Genomic DNA, 15,009 nt, shown 5'->3' with positions numbered 1-15,009 from the left:
CGGTTCAAGAAGGTGGCTCACCACCACCTTCTCAAGGGCAATTAGGGATGAGAAATAAATGCTGGCCTTGCCAGCAACGCCCACATCCCGTGACTGAATATAAAAACAGGCTTGTCTTTGAAAACAATAAACCTACAATAGCAGCAAAAAGACCTCTGGAATTGATGCTGGTCAGTCGATCACAGATATATAAGGCTTTCTGTATCCTACGCAGCTCAGATGACCATGCCTATGCAGCCATCCAACAGTACTACTACCTCAACTTGGGGGCACTTGTTAGTAGTGCAGGTCCATAACCAACATAGAGAATGTGAGGACAAAGATAACAGCCAAACACATTAAACATATATACAAACAGCACTGGTCAACTGAAATTAAAAAAATATATATATATAGCAGCTTGTAGCTGTTTCTATTGCAGTACATCCACTAGTCCCTCATCAAGTCATGTGCCTCTGATGTTGTTTGCTCTTCCATGGTAGCCTCTTCTGTTCCACTATCATATACCCAACAATGGCTGGTATATCCACACTTTCAGACAGAAAATTCTTCCGTACTATTCTCTTCTTTCACTGCTTTGAAGCTACTTTGAAATAGTTCCCCTTGTTAAGCTCACCAGATCTGATCTTTTTGACTTGATGAATTTATGCAGAATGCTGCATAAGTTCACATTAGTTACCTGAAAAAAAGTAAGAATAATTTTTAGTATTGACTTTTTCTTTTTGGAGGGGTAGGAATTCTCATAGTGCTAAACAAATGAATAGCTTTACTTGGAATGTGCTGGAAACTTGTGCCAAAGCAATGGAATAAGTACAGAATAATGCAAATTTTCAGTGGAAAAGATCAAGGAAATTCAGGCATAAGTTCTTCAGCTACCATCAACATCCTGGGGGTCTCCATTGACCAGAAGCTCAACTGGACCATCCTCATAAATGCAGTGGCTACAGGAGCAGGTCAGAGGCTGGGTATTCCAAAGTTTTTCCACCATTTACAAGGCACAGGTCAGGAGTGTGATGAGTACTTACCTGAATGAGTACAGCTACAACAACACTCAAGAAGCTCGACACCATGCAGGACAAAGCAACCCGCTTGATTGGCATCCCATCCTTCACTTTAAACATTCACTCCTTCCACCACTGGTGCACCGTGGCTGCAGTGTGTACCATCTACAACCTGCACTGCAGCACCTCCAAGCTCCCCTCCAAGTCACACACCATCCTGACTTGGAAATATATCGTCATTCCTTCATTGTTGTTTGGTCAAACTCCAGGAACTCCCCACCTTACAGTACTGTGGACTACCTTCACCACACGGACTGCAGCGGTTCAAGAAGATGGTTCACCACCACCTTCTGAAGGGAACTTAGGGATGGGCAATAAATGCTGGCCTTGCCAGCGATGCCCAAAGCCTGTGTATGAATTTTTAAAAAGTTTCCTTTAGGTTTTGCAAAACCTCCACTGAAACCCTCTGTGAGTCATTAATATAACTCCACTCCCATGCAAAAAAAGCAGCTTGTGAATTTACTGGCAAATTCCTGACTGTAACTTCCATTGTTGCACTTGCTGCTGCGCTTGGGAGGGTGAGATGGTTTAGGATGAGTTCCAGGATTTTGACCCAGTGACGATGAAGGAATGCGCTATATTTCCAAGTCAGGATGGTGACTTGGAGGGGAACTTGGAGGTGCTGGTGTTCCCATGCGCTTGCTAACCTTGTCCTTCTAGGTGGTAGAGGTCGTGGGTTTGGGAGGTGATGTTGAAGAAGCTGTGGTGAGTTGCTGCAGTGTATTTTGTAGATGGTAAGCACTGCAGCCACGTGCACTGGTGGTGAAGGGAGTGAATGTTTAAGGTGGTGGATGGGGTGCCAATCAAGTGGGCTGCTTTGTCCTGGAAGGTGTTGAGCTTCTAGAGTGTTGTTGGAGCTGCTTTCATCCAGGCAAGTGGAGAGTATTCCATCACACTTCTGACTTGTGTAAGATTCGCAAAATTTCTACATTTCCCCAAAGGTTATTATTAATAAAAGGGACCCTGCATGGACATTTTAAAAAGGGTACCCAAAGATGGCGTCCGCACCTCGTGGCCAAAAGCCTGCAAGATTTTAAAAGCTTGGACTCTGTGCCACAAGCAGCTTTTGGGGAAATTGAAACCAAAGCTGCAGTTTCTGTGAAGAGAGACTTTTGTATTTTGAAAAGCAGACAGGACTTTGAATTATGCATTAAGCCAAATCGCAGACAGACCAAAACCAGTTAGGCCTACACTTAAGGCCATCAAGTTGTTTGCATAAATAATCGGAAACAGCTTAGGGAAGCCATCAAGGCTGGTCAGGCCGATTAAGATGTATTAATAACAAAACAACTCAGAAATTGGGCCAGTAGGTGTGATTGCCGGCCATCTAAAAACAGTTAGTTTAGATTGCTGCAATTATTTAAACTAGCCCACCAAGATTGGGACAAAGAACTAACCTGATTTGGCGTGCAGATAAGGGTTATCGTGAGGAGTATAACTGAAGGCCCCGGGTAGCAATCTCTCTCTCTTGCCCTTGACTCTGCTCTCTGCTCTCGTGGCTCCGGCCTCTTGGGCTGCCGCTCGTACTCGTGCCCTGGCCTCGTGGCGGGTTCTCTCCCCGGAGCAGATTTTCAGTAGCCAGTAACACCATACCAACTGCTAGGAAGGGGAGCGAGGCCCAAGTCCACAGCCATCCAGGACGCCCAGGCCGCAGAAAGGGGCGAGACGAAGTTGAGCAGGTAGTCCAGGACTCATATAGCAGTCCGGCGAGATGAGACGAGTGGAGACGAAGAAGACGATAATAACTCGATAAGGGCAGAGCAGGGCAGCGAAAATCGTATTGATAAGTAAACCAAGCGCCTAGTTATAAGCTGACGCTTGGGGAAGAAAGTCCTTGAGGACGGTGAAGACAAACACCTTGCTGAACAATGCGATAATGCAAGTGTCTATGCCACAACGAATATACAGGCATTTGATGCATGGCTAGTAAAATCTAAACGGTAACGACTGATGACTGTCCGATAAATATAACGTTACCGCCGCCGACCGCCCGAGGGAGAAGAAGAGGAGAACCCATCGAGATGAGACGATGATGGTAGCGGAGGGGAGAAGGTATGTCGCAGTAGCTGACCCAGCACCGCACCCCTGAAGACCACGTGGCGCCGGGGTACCTAGAAGGACCAGAAACCAGACTTCAAAACTCGTACTCGTTAACAGTTGGCTTTTATCTTTGGATTGGTGAGCATGAATTCTGGCCCTTCATAGCTTAATCTAGTTAGGTATAGGAGGTGGGATAAGGATAAGGGGATTGTTAAGATAGTTTGTTTTCCCTCGATGTGCCGTGTGTTCCCCATTCCCTGTATAAGTATAGTTATTTGTATTTGCCTGTAATTTTTATACTAGTAACTTCTCGTAAGATTGTGTTATTTTCTGTTCAATAAAATCTTGGTTTTCTCGCATCCAAACCACCTGTCTACTCGAGTCTTTTCTGTATCGCCGCCTGTACCTAAGTCTGGTGTCTAGAACCCAGGGGCGTGGGAGTGATTCGAACCGCTCATAAACAGTCAGAGGCATAACTGACTGGGTGTACACGCCACCCCACACCACCACCTACACTTGTGCCTTGTAGATGGTGGAAAGACTTTGCAGAGTCCGGAGGAGAGTCACTCACCACAGAATACCCAGCCTCTGAACCGCTCTTGTAGCCACAGTATTTATGTGGCTGGTCCAGTTAAGTTTCTGGTCGATGGTGGGGGATTTGGTGATTAGTACAGCTATCCATTCTGTGACCTTCTTAAGAGTCAATGAATAGAGCAGATGAGTGTTTTGGAGAGTTAAAACAAAAACTAAAACAGGTGACTTATTTGGGAGTACATTATTCGACTACTAGATGTAGCAAGGTTTTCTATCAGCTCTGGTTCCATTTCTCTGCAGTACTTTTGATAGTTGTTTGTATTAATCTGTCTCAGTTTGATTTCTACGAGTTTGTTTACATAACTAAAATGTGGTAATATATCTGCGAGGCAACAAACAGTTTACAGAGATCCACTCCAGGTTCCTCTGAGATCAGCTGAAATAAGTGTCTCTCCCCCAATGTCCAGAAATCCTTAAATGTGCATCTGATATGAACAGAAAGTTATTGTTATTGTACAAACAGCTAATGTGCTACCTTCAATTTTTTTCTGTTAATTTAATAGAGGTTAAGGCCTAGAAATTGAGTTTGCGCTGCGCCAGGGCTTTAGCGCCGGAAGTTAGCGCCGGCGCTAAGTCCCTTTGCGCGCGCCAAAAATTCAGTAGCGCCGCGCCCAAACGGCTGCCGGCGCTACTGAAGGGTTTTAGCGCCTGAAAACTGGCGCAACGCGCCGCATTGCGGCACTATTCCGGCGCTGCGGCGCCCGCTGCGGTGCGGCAGGCTCGGGAAGTGCAGGCCTCCTCCTTCCGTTAAGGAGGAGCTGCCTGCACCCGGCCGCGGCCCGCGCAAATCTCTGCAAAAATGAGCCCGGCACCTCGGACAAGTGCCGGGCTTGCATCTGTTCCGGGGGGGGGGGAGAAGTCCAGGGAGGGAGCTGCGGGCAGGCGGCTGGCGGGAAAGCGGCCAGCCGCCGCGCCTCCTTAAAGCGCCGGCGCAGACTCCGGCAACACTCGTTTGCCGGAGTCTTAGTTGCGGCTGCCACTGGCGAGGCGGCCGCAACTGAATTTCGGCTTGGGGCCGGGTTACCACGGCAACCGGGACGCTGCGCACTCCGATGACGTCATCGGTGCCGGCGCAGCGCTACCGGTCTACCGCCGCGGAAGGGCCCCAGGCAATTTAGGAACCGGCGCCAATTGCAGCGCTAGGCCCTCTAGCGCCGCAAAATCGGTGCTAAGGGCACTGAATTTCTAGGCCTAAGTATTCACATAGCAACATCATCAACAGTAATTTCTGCCCTGTAGTGTTTGTAGAGCTTAGGATACAGAATATTGACTAAGTGCAGAAAATTCCTAATAGGAAATCAACAGGAATATTTACACAGTTCAATAAAGATGCCCTACATATTTAAATAAGCAATGCCAACCTTATCTATGCATATATAAAAAAACTAATTGACATTTATAGATGTACCTCATGGCTTTGTTCATGCAGTGAATCTTGGAAACCAAGATGGGTGTGAGTACAAGTTCTTATTGTCCAGGTTGTACCAAATTCCATGCCACACAGTAAATGTTGCACCTAAAATAGAAATAATTTTAATACCTTTTATAAAAGTAATATTTTATATAATTGTACTTTAATTATTTCCGATTTGCAAATAAATCTAAAATAGAAATGATCTAGGTTATCTTTCAAAGGATATTAGCGCCAAGATAAAGGTGTACAGTTACATGATGAATTCTTTAGGTTAAATCCATTTGAATAGCTGATTCTTTCAGTTATTGAATGCATAGATGTCTCAAATATTAACAGCTCTCCATCAGTGTCTGACAATTTGAGATTTTCTCTACCAACTGTATCTGTAGTGGGATGGAGTAACTGGAGCTTGACACTAGAGCAAATGGCCTGTGTTGGTGATGAACATGGACTTAAATAATGAGGCAATCTAGTTACATTTTTGAGATTTATTATTGCTCCGTTGTATATCAAAGGAAAATTGCAGCAAAATAATTTGAAACTGTAATTAAGGCATGACATTACTGAAACAGAATGTGTCAAAAGATGCTACAGTGTAGCCCAATGAAAACTAGCTGATTTGAAGTTGAGTAAAAGTGACTGTCGGCAATTTACAATATTTTGAATAGTATGATTTTCTTAGTATTTTTGCAAATATTATCTTTCTAGGCTGGAATTTACTGGGTGCAATTAATTGATCATTTCACTACTGATTTGACTACTTCTAATTGCTACGCTGGAACTCTTCGGTATATTCTGGATCTATGGTAAATATGATGCAATACCATTAAAGATAAATAACATCCTTAAATGCAAAAGAATGCTTTTTCACCTCTTCAGAGGTGGACAAAACAAATGGATAGGGTAAATAAGATTGGTGACTGACAGGTGTTAATTTGCACATACTGTCTGAAATTATGGACCAGATTTTGCTGGAGCGGGGCATCTCGCGGCGTGCCCCATTAGTTGGACTTGTCCGTGCGCATTTAGGTTTTGAAATGTTTTTGCCCACAAAGTTGCTGTTAGTGTGAGCTAATAACAGCGCAGTGAGGGCAACAGGGCATTTTTGACCTCAATGAACAACGAAACAAACAATGAGATTAAAGGATTGAGAAGAAAACAGAGGAAGGACTGAGAAGGAGGGTCAATTAGAGTGGATGAATTCAATATCAAATCAGGTACAGAGAGAGAAAAATAAAGAGAGGGAAAGAGATAGGATTAAGAGGGAAAAAAATAACATTAAAATCAGAAAAAATGTAAAATTGTAAAATTTGTCATTTTTAGAGTCTCCTACAATTCACAGCCTGAAGGAATGAGATTCCAGACAAAATTGTTTACTTTCTGGGCAAGAGAGGTTAATTGGACACCATTAACAATGATCATGTCATTAAAAGGGTACTTATGCTGTTAATTACAAGACTTAACTTTCTGTGGCGCATTTAATGGGCAATTAATATGCAAATGCAACAACTTCATGAAAATCACGGGATGGTTAAGCATGAGATGCCGTTTTCGCAAAGCTAAAGAAGCGCCGGAAATCATCCAGTAACTTGTGGCGATTCGCAATTCACAGGGTACCACTTCCTCGCTACAAATTACTGGCCGATTTGCGCATTAATAACGGCATGCGTTCTTCAGATGCCATTATTTTTTTAGCAAAATCTGGCCCATTGAGTAACTGTCTTGTTGCATGTAAATTTGTGCCATACAGATTAAGATGCACAACCACAGCAAACAAGCTACCTGGAAGAAATGATAAAAAGTGATTTTCTATCGTTGCTTTCTTGTTATTCACAGGGGGAAACAGATTCATAAGGGACATTGAGATGATGATTGGTAAAAGGAGTTGGCTCTTCCGGATGTGGTGGAGAATGTGTTGGTTTTTCATTTCTCCTTGCTTGATAACAGTAAGTAAAGATTATGGGGGAAAATTCGGTTGGTTTGCGCCTCCCGTTAGCGCCTTAAGAGGGCACTAATGTAATGCAAAGCAACTAGCGCCTGTGCGTGGCGATGTTTGCGCCGCTCACGAAATTGACTAGACATTTTGCAGCAGCGCTAAATACTACCGCCATGATCTCCTGCGCCTGCAGATCATGACGTCAGTCGAATGTGCAGTGCCCTGGTAGCGCCCCGGACCGGATAGTGGGCTAGATTTTCAGTATAGACAGTTTTGGGGCGCTAAGCTTAGCGCCCGCCCGAAGTTATCGCCCGCCCCAAAGTAGCGCCCCGTTGCCGGAAATTCAGTGGCTTCGCCCTAAGAGGTTGGTGGAGCGCTAAAAGAGGCGTTCCACTAGTATCTTTAGGCGCTAAGCCGGCGGTGGAGAGCGCAACACCCGAGCTCGGGCGCAGCGCACGGCAGACACTCTGGTGCCAGTGAGCTCTTAAAGGGGAAGGGTGCATGTATTTTTTTCAAATGCAAAGACGAGGAGGAGGAGGAGGAGGAGGAGGAGGAGGAGGAGGAGGAGGAGGAGGAGAAACAGACCGTTCAGAACAACACACAGCTTACTTCCACACAACACATGCAGAGTGCCTTTTGTACGAGTGCCCTTTAATTTGCACTCCCCAGGGTGTGTAGCGTTCCATTTTACAAACGCTCTGGACGCCAGGCGCACAATGGGGCGGTCCGACTGAAGTTTGGATTCGGGCGGCCAAAGGGCGTTGCACGAGGATGTGACGTCATTTTCTGCGCGCGCATCCGGGCGGCCGCTAAACTTTGCGCCGGCGCTAACGGGCAACTTAATTTGGGGCGGGGCGCAAACTGCGCTGCGCCCAGGCGCTACACGCATAGCGCCCGAAAATCACTTCTCTTAAGGCGCTAACTGCTGGCGCAAGCAACTGAAAATCTAGCCCATAGAGTTTTACAGCACAGAAAGAGGCCCTTCGGCCCATCGTGTCGGATATTGAGTGGCGCCCCCTATCTTACCATCTGCCGCTAGCAACGACAGGTTGAGGGAGCATTCTGCAGTCGGGAAGGGACTGAGGGAGCGCTATTTAAAGGCGACCGGTTCCTGCCTTTTTTTGTCTGCGAAATATTTTCACCGCGCATTCTGAGTGAGAGAGAGAGACTGCAGGAGATATTCAAAGCTGTGTTGAGGAGTTTTGGGCACTGAGCAGAACTTTGTAGGTTCTTTTTTATTTGATCTTCCTTGTATCGATTTAGAAGAGACTATGGGGACTGCACTCTAAGAACATAAGAACATAAGAAATAGGAGCAGGAGTAGGCCAATCGGCCCCTCGAGCCTGCTCCGCCATTCAATAAGATCATGGCTGATCTGATCCTAACCGTCAATCCACTATCACAGAACCATCTCCTGAATCTAACAGAATTAGACACGCGAAATAGGAGCAGGATCAGGCTACACGGCCCCTGGGCCCGCTCCGCTACCCACAGGGCCATGACCGATCCGAACCTAGACTCATGTCCAAATTCCTGCCCGCTCCCCGTAACCCTTAATTCCCTTTACTTCTAGGAAACTGTCTATTTCTGTTTTAAATTTATGTAATGATGTAGCTTCTACAGCTTTTTGGGGCAGCATATTCCATGGACCTACCACCCTCTGAGTGAAGTAGTTCCTCCTCATCTCAGTTTTGAAAGAGCAGCCCCTTATTCTAAGACTATGCCCCCAAGTTCTAGTTTCACCCATCATCGGGAACATCTTCCCCGCATCCACCCGATCCAACCCCTTCACAATCTTATATGTTTCAATAAGATCGCCTCTCATTCTTCTGAACTCCAATGAGTAGAGTCCCAATCTACTCAACCTCTCCTCATATGTCCATCCCCTCATCCCCGAGTGAACCTTCCTTTGTACTGACTCGAGAGCAAGTATGTCCTTTCTTAAGTATGGACACCAAAACTGTACGCAGTATTCCAGGTGCGGTCTCACCAATACCTTGTACAACTGAAGCAATACCTCCCTATTTTTATATTCTATCCCCCTAGCAATGAAAGCCAACATTCCATTGGCCTTCTTAATCACTTGCTGCACCTGCATACTAACCTTTTGAGTTTCATGCACCAGGACCTCCAGATCCCTTTGTACTTCAGTACTTTCCAGTTTCTTGCCATTAAGATAATAACTTGCTCTACGATTTTTCCTGCCAAAGTGCATAACCTCACACTTTCCAGTATTGTATTCCATCTGCCAAATCTCTGCCCACTTACTTAGCCTGTCGATGTCCCCTTGCAGGTTTTTTATGTCCTCCTCACTCACTACTTTCCCTCCCATCTTAGTATCATCTGCAAATTTTGATATGTTACACTCGGTCCCCTCCTCCAAATCGTTACTATAGATTGTAAAGAGTTGGGGACCCAGCACTGACCCCTGCGGAACACCACTAGTTACTGATTGCCAGTCTGAGAATGAACCATTTATCCCAACTCTCTGCCTTCTGTTAGATAGCCAATCCTCTATCCATGCCAGAATATTACCCCCAATCCCGTGATTTTTTATCTTAAGCAATAATCTTTTGTGTGGCACCTTGTCAAATGCCTTTTGGAAGTCTAAATACACTACGTCCACTGGTTCCCCTTTATCCACCCTATACGTTACTTCCTCAAAGAACTCCAGCAAATTTGTCAAACATGACTTCCCCTTCATAAAACCATGCTGACTTTGTCCTATTAAATTATGATTATCCAAATGTCCTGTTACTGTCTCCTTAATAATGGACTCCAAAATTTTACCTGCCACAGATGTTAGGCTAACCGGTCTATAGTTTCCAGCCTTCTGTCTACTGCCCTTTTTAAATAAGGGTGTTACATTAGCAGTTTTCCAGTCTGCCGGGACCTTTGCCGAGTCCAGGGAGTTTTGGAAAATTATTACCAATGCATCCACAATTCCTACCGCCACTTCCCTCAAGACCCTAGGATGTAAGCCATCAGGTCCAGGTGATTTATCCGCCTTGAGTCCCATTATTTTACCGAGTACCACTTCCTTAGTGATTTTGATCGTGTTTAGCTCCTCCCCCCCCCCATAGCCCCCTGTTTGTCCAGTGTTGGGATATTCTTAGTGTCTTCTACTGTAAAGACTGATGTAAAATATTCATTCAGTGTTTTTGCCATCTCCATATTTCCCACCATTAATTTCCCGGTCTCATCCTCTAAGGGACCAACATTTACTTTAGCCACCCTTTTTCTTTTTATATAACTATAAAAACTCTTACTATCTGTTTTTATATTTTTTGCTAATTTACTTTCATAATCTATCTTCCCTTTCTTAATCAATCTTTTTGTTATTTTTTGCTGTCTTTTAAAGTTTTCCCAATCCTCTATCCTCCCACTAGATTTGGCTACCTTATATGCCCTTGTTTTTAGTCGAATACTATCCTTAATTTCTTTACATCGCCACGGATGGCTGCCTTTTCTTTTACACCCTTTTCTTCTCAGTGGAATATATATTTTTTGGAAGTTGTAAAATAACTCCTTAAATGTACACCACTGATCATGTATCGTCTTACCCTTTAACCTATTTTCCCAATCCACTCTACTCAATTCCGCTCTCATACCTTCATAGTCTCCTTTATTCAAGCTTAGCATGTTTGTTTGAGATCCAACCTTCTCACCCTCTAATTGAATATGGAATTCAACCATGTTATGGTCACTCATTCCAAGGGGATCCTTTACTAGGACATTTTTAATTAATCCCGTCTCGTTACACAGGACCAGATCTAAGGTTGCTTGCCCCCTGGTCGGTTCAGTTACATACTGCTCAAGAAACCCATCCCTAATACATTCAATGAACTCATCCTCAAGGCAGCCCTGCCCAATTTGATTTGTCCAATTAATATGAGAGTTAAAATCCCCCATAATTATAGATGTTCCCTTATTACAAGCCTCAACTATTTCCTGATTGATACTCCGTCCAACAGATTTGCCACTGTTCGGAGGCCTATAGACTACGCCCACTAGTGTTTTTTTCCCCTTATTATTCCTTACCTCCACCCAAACTGTTTCATTATCCTGATCTTTTGACCCAATATCATTTCTCTGTATTACATTGATTCCTTCCTTTATTAACATAGCCACCCCGCCTCCCCTTCCTTCCTGCCTGTCCTTCCTGATCATCTCCATTATTCTTTCCGACAGATTTGATGTACAAGTCTCTCCAGGCCTAGATTCAAGGCTGCAATGAGCAGGATGTGGATGGAGAGCAAGATCGACCCAATCCCCTTTAAGAACTGGCCGGCAACAGTATGTCTGTGTTCCATTGCTGATTGACATCACATGAGCTTTGCCAGCTCTGAGTTAGTGCCTCGCTCCTCGGCCTTTGCGCCTTAAGACAGGTGTGCAGTGCCTGATTTAGTGTTCCAATTCAGGGGCAATAAAAGCCAAGGTTGCAGTCGGAGGCAATAATTAGCGTCAGGCGCTAAACTTTGCGCCCGGACGATAATCGCGCCCCAAACGGGGCGATACTGAATTTCTCCCCCTATGTTTTTTAGTGATTTAAGCTTAATAAAACAAACTGCACAAACTCTATCTCATTCTGTTTCTGATCTTTGTGGAATAATTTCAAACAGGGAATCTTAATCTGGTCTTTGATAACACTTGACCCACCACACTACGGAGGTCTTGAGTACCCAATGTGGGCACTAGTGATTGGCTGGTGTGTATTTCTCTTCTGTGTTATTTGGATCCCCATTTTGGCAATTATGAAAATAGCCAAAGCTAACGGTTCCAACTTGTACCAGGTAAGGAAACAGCTATATATAGTTAAAGAAAAACAATTATGAATTTCATGCTCTTTAAGTTGACGATGTCAGTGCTGTGTAAAGGAATATTTTTAAGTAGTCAGCATCAAACATTCCAAACCAGGTATTTGCAGATTGAATATAAAGGTGAGAATATAAGCGAATGTATGCCATAGCTGTTTTTGTAGATGTTTCAAAAATTATTAACCCATATTTTCCGGAGCCTACGGGTGCGCACGTGGTGTGCACGAAAACCTGGAACTTGCCATCTGTCAAGAATCTTCTTGACAGATCATAGCTATCCCTGGGAAAAGGGCATTTGCGGGTGGAGAGTTGGGCTATTTGCCCAACTACTGTCCAGCGAATTCCCGTGAAGTTCTTACGCCTGGTAAAAGCAGACGTAAGGTCTGTTTTTACCAGCGTAACAGTTTAAATGAATATAAAAATAATTTTAAAAATTATTTAAACGTTAAGACACTTGTAAAATAAGTTACGGTTATTTTTGCCCCTTTAAAATGTTTACATTATTTTTCAAAAAATTACATTTTTGCTTTAAATGTTTAATTAAATGGTATTTCAATTAATTTTAAACATGTAATTTTTAAAAATGTATTTGGTATGTAAATGTGTTTTTTATGTGATCCCCATTCATACTTATGGGGATTCCGTATGAAAATGGAATCCCCATAAGCATGAATGAGGATCCCCATCTTGTATTGGTTGGCCTAGCCCACGTGAATCCAGGGGCGCTTGCGAACCACGTGCACCCCTGGGATACGTGGGCCTCGACCCAGGCATTCCCGTAGGGGCCCAGGAGCACGAGTCTCCGTGGATCCCGAGGCTCCAGGTAGGCCTGGATTTTATTTGCAGATCGGAGGCAATTCCCCGCGGGAAACCTCCGACCACAAATTCAGGCCCATTATATATTGTTAATTTTTTTAATTAGTTTTTTTACTGGGAATTTGGGCTAACAATAACGCTGAATAGAAAACTAAATATGGAGTGTGTAGGATTCACAAAATTGGATTTTATATTAATAGGGGTCAAATGGCAGAAGAGGCCGTGATTTTAAAGACTGTTTTAAAAGAAGCCCAGAAAAAGGGGCATACAAAATGGCCACCATACCATGTGACCAGCTTATTGGGACACTTTAAAATGGTTCCTGCGCAACCTCAGACAGATTTGTGGATTCAACCCACAGTAAGTTCTGGAAGCCGTTTCTGAGAGAACGAAACCAGACCCACAGGTATGCATATGCATTAGATGCAGATCTAGTCAAGATCGGCCTGGAGACAGAGGCCATCAAGATGTTGCCCCAGACAAAAGGGGACAATTTCATATTCATGAGAACAGCACCCAGGACTAGATAACGAGATCAGCAGGCCATTAAAAAAAATGGAGGTAATTCCAAACCAGAGATGGGCCTGTTACCAGCCGTTTAAGACATTTTAAAATATAATGGCTACCCCACTGTGCTCGCAGCCCGCCAGAAATAAAACAAAGACTAACCTGATTTTGGGCGGGAAGTGAAGCCTCTGGAAGAAAGGTATATCTGGAGAGACTTTTCAGCAGTTGGGAGAGAGGCCAAAGCAAGTTGAAACGCAGACAGTTGCAAGCCTGCAGCTTGAGCTCAGACACACAGTTTGAATCCGGACACCCAGAAAAAGAAAGAGGCACTCGCAGGAGGAAGAAGAAAGCCAACATCGAGAAGGCCGTCTCGAAACCGGCGTTCCGCCCCGGGGAAACACATCGGGAGATCATCGACCATCCCCGGGCCATTGCCGGAACAAGAGGCCATCGACCCAGCTTGGGAGAAGAAACAAAAAAATAAAGGTCCCAAGCGAAGAAACCTTCCAGCCACCCCGGCTCGGGAGACGAGAGGAAAGGAACCTGAAGAAGCGATGGGAGCCAGCCCAAGGCTCCTCTAACCAGGGTCGAGCCCACGATCCTCGACCCCGCCGACATCCATGCCCACCGGTGTCCAGCCGCCCCGACTCTCACCTCAGGAGAGAGGTGTGGCGCAGCTCGCAGGGGCTCCACGATCCACGTGGAGACGAGATGCCTGAAAGGACCAAACACAGACTCGATTTCAAAACCGTGCATTTCCTAGCGGGATTGGTGAGCATGTTTCTGGCCCTTCACAATCAGATCTAGATAGGTTTAATAAGGGGGTGGATTTAAGGGTACAATTAACATGAGTTGTTGTCCCTCGATGTTCCGTGTGTTTCCTTATTTCATGATGATCTTTGTCGAGTATAAGATGCCTGTATTTGCTTTAGGTAGTACTGTGTTGTTATGATTTGTTTGTGTGTTTTTCCCTCCCATGTACTCCCTTATTGGCTTGCATTTGATTTGATAATTTTCCTTATGCAATAAAATTTCATTTTGTTTCATCAAACTTGGTCTACACGAGTTTTCTCTACATTGTAGTTCCTGCGCCTAAGTCCAGAGTACAGAATCTAAGGGGCGAGTGGGTCGAACCACTCAAGGTTTACTGTGCAAGAGAGAGAGGCTTCTAGAGAGAGAAACCTCAGGGAAACCTCTCGAGGAAAACCCCTTACAGAAAATGGCGACCGCGGCAGGACTCTGGCAGCAGGATTGCAATGTAGTAGATCCAAGTTTGAATGGTCAAAATGCAATGGATGAGAGGATAGCGGATTACGTCTTTGGCAAGGTAAATCTCACTAAACAGTGGATTTCCGATCTCTTGCTGGATGGGCGCCCGGTGGACGCAGCCATCAGGTGGACAGAGAGCAAAGAGCATAAGAAGTTAGTGGAAAAGGCAGTGTGGCTGATCTGTTACAAGAAGCAGGTCCAGATATTAGACTGGGTCGTTGCAGCACAGGCAGCCAAGATCACAACCCAGGCAGCAGAGATAGAGGAAAAGGCCATGGGTGGGGAAAAACTCATCACAGCGCTTCACGCGCTGAATCAGAAACACCAAGTGGTAGCTAATCAACATCAGGCTAGGATAGAGTACCTGGAGTGCCAGGTTACTGAGGCAAAGATCAATGAAACGAGGATACGGGAGAAAAGCGCCCGCCTCGCACAACAGCTAAGAGCGCAGGAGGAGAGAATAGTGGAGGTTAAGGCAGCTTACAAGCTAGCCCTCGAGCACGGGTTTGAGAGCACAGACCACGGACCCTGCCAAAAGACCATAGAGGACCTAAG

The 15,009-nt window shown here is 44.9% G+C and overlaps 1 pseudogene; it reads left to right on the top strand.

The window, feature by feature from the left end:
- LOC147108643 (sodium- and chloride-dependent neutral and basic amino acid transporter B(0+)-like) overlaps positions 1-15,009 on the top strand; it is a 253,377-nt pseudogene that overhangs the window by 200,350 nt on the left and 38,018 nt on the right.

Source organism: Somniosus microcephalus, chromosome 13 (genome assembly GCF_052327205.1).
Source record: "Somniosus microcephalus isolate GS21.2 chromosome 13, FLI_Smic_1.0, whole genome shotgun sequence".
In the NCBI taxonomy this organism is placed as follows: Eukaryota; Metazoa; Chordata; class Chondrichthyes; order Squaliformes; family Somniosidae; genus Somniosus; species Somniosus microcephalus.
The sequence above is the reverse complement of the archived record's forward strand: the minus strand, read 5'-3'. Positions and strand labels throughout refer to the sequence as shown.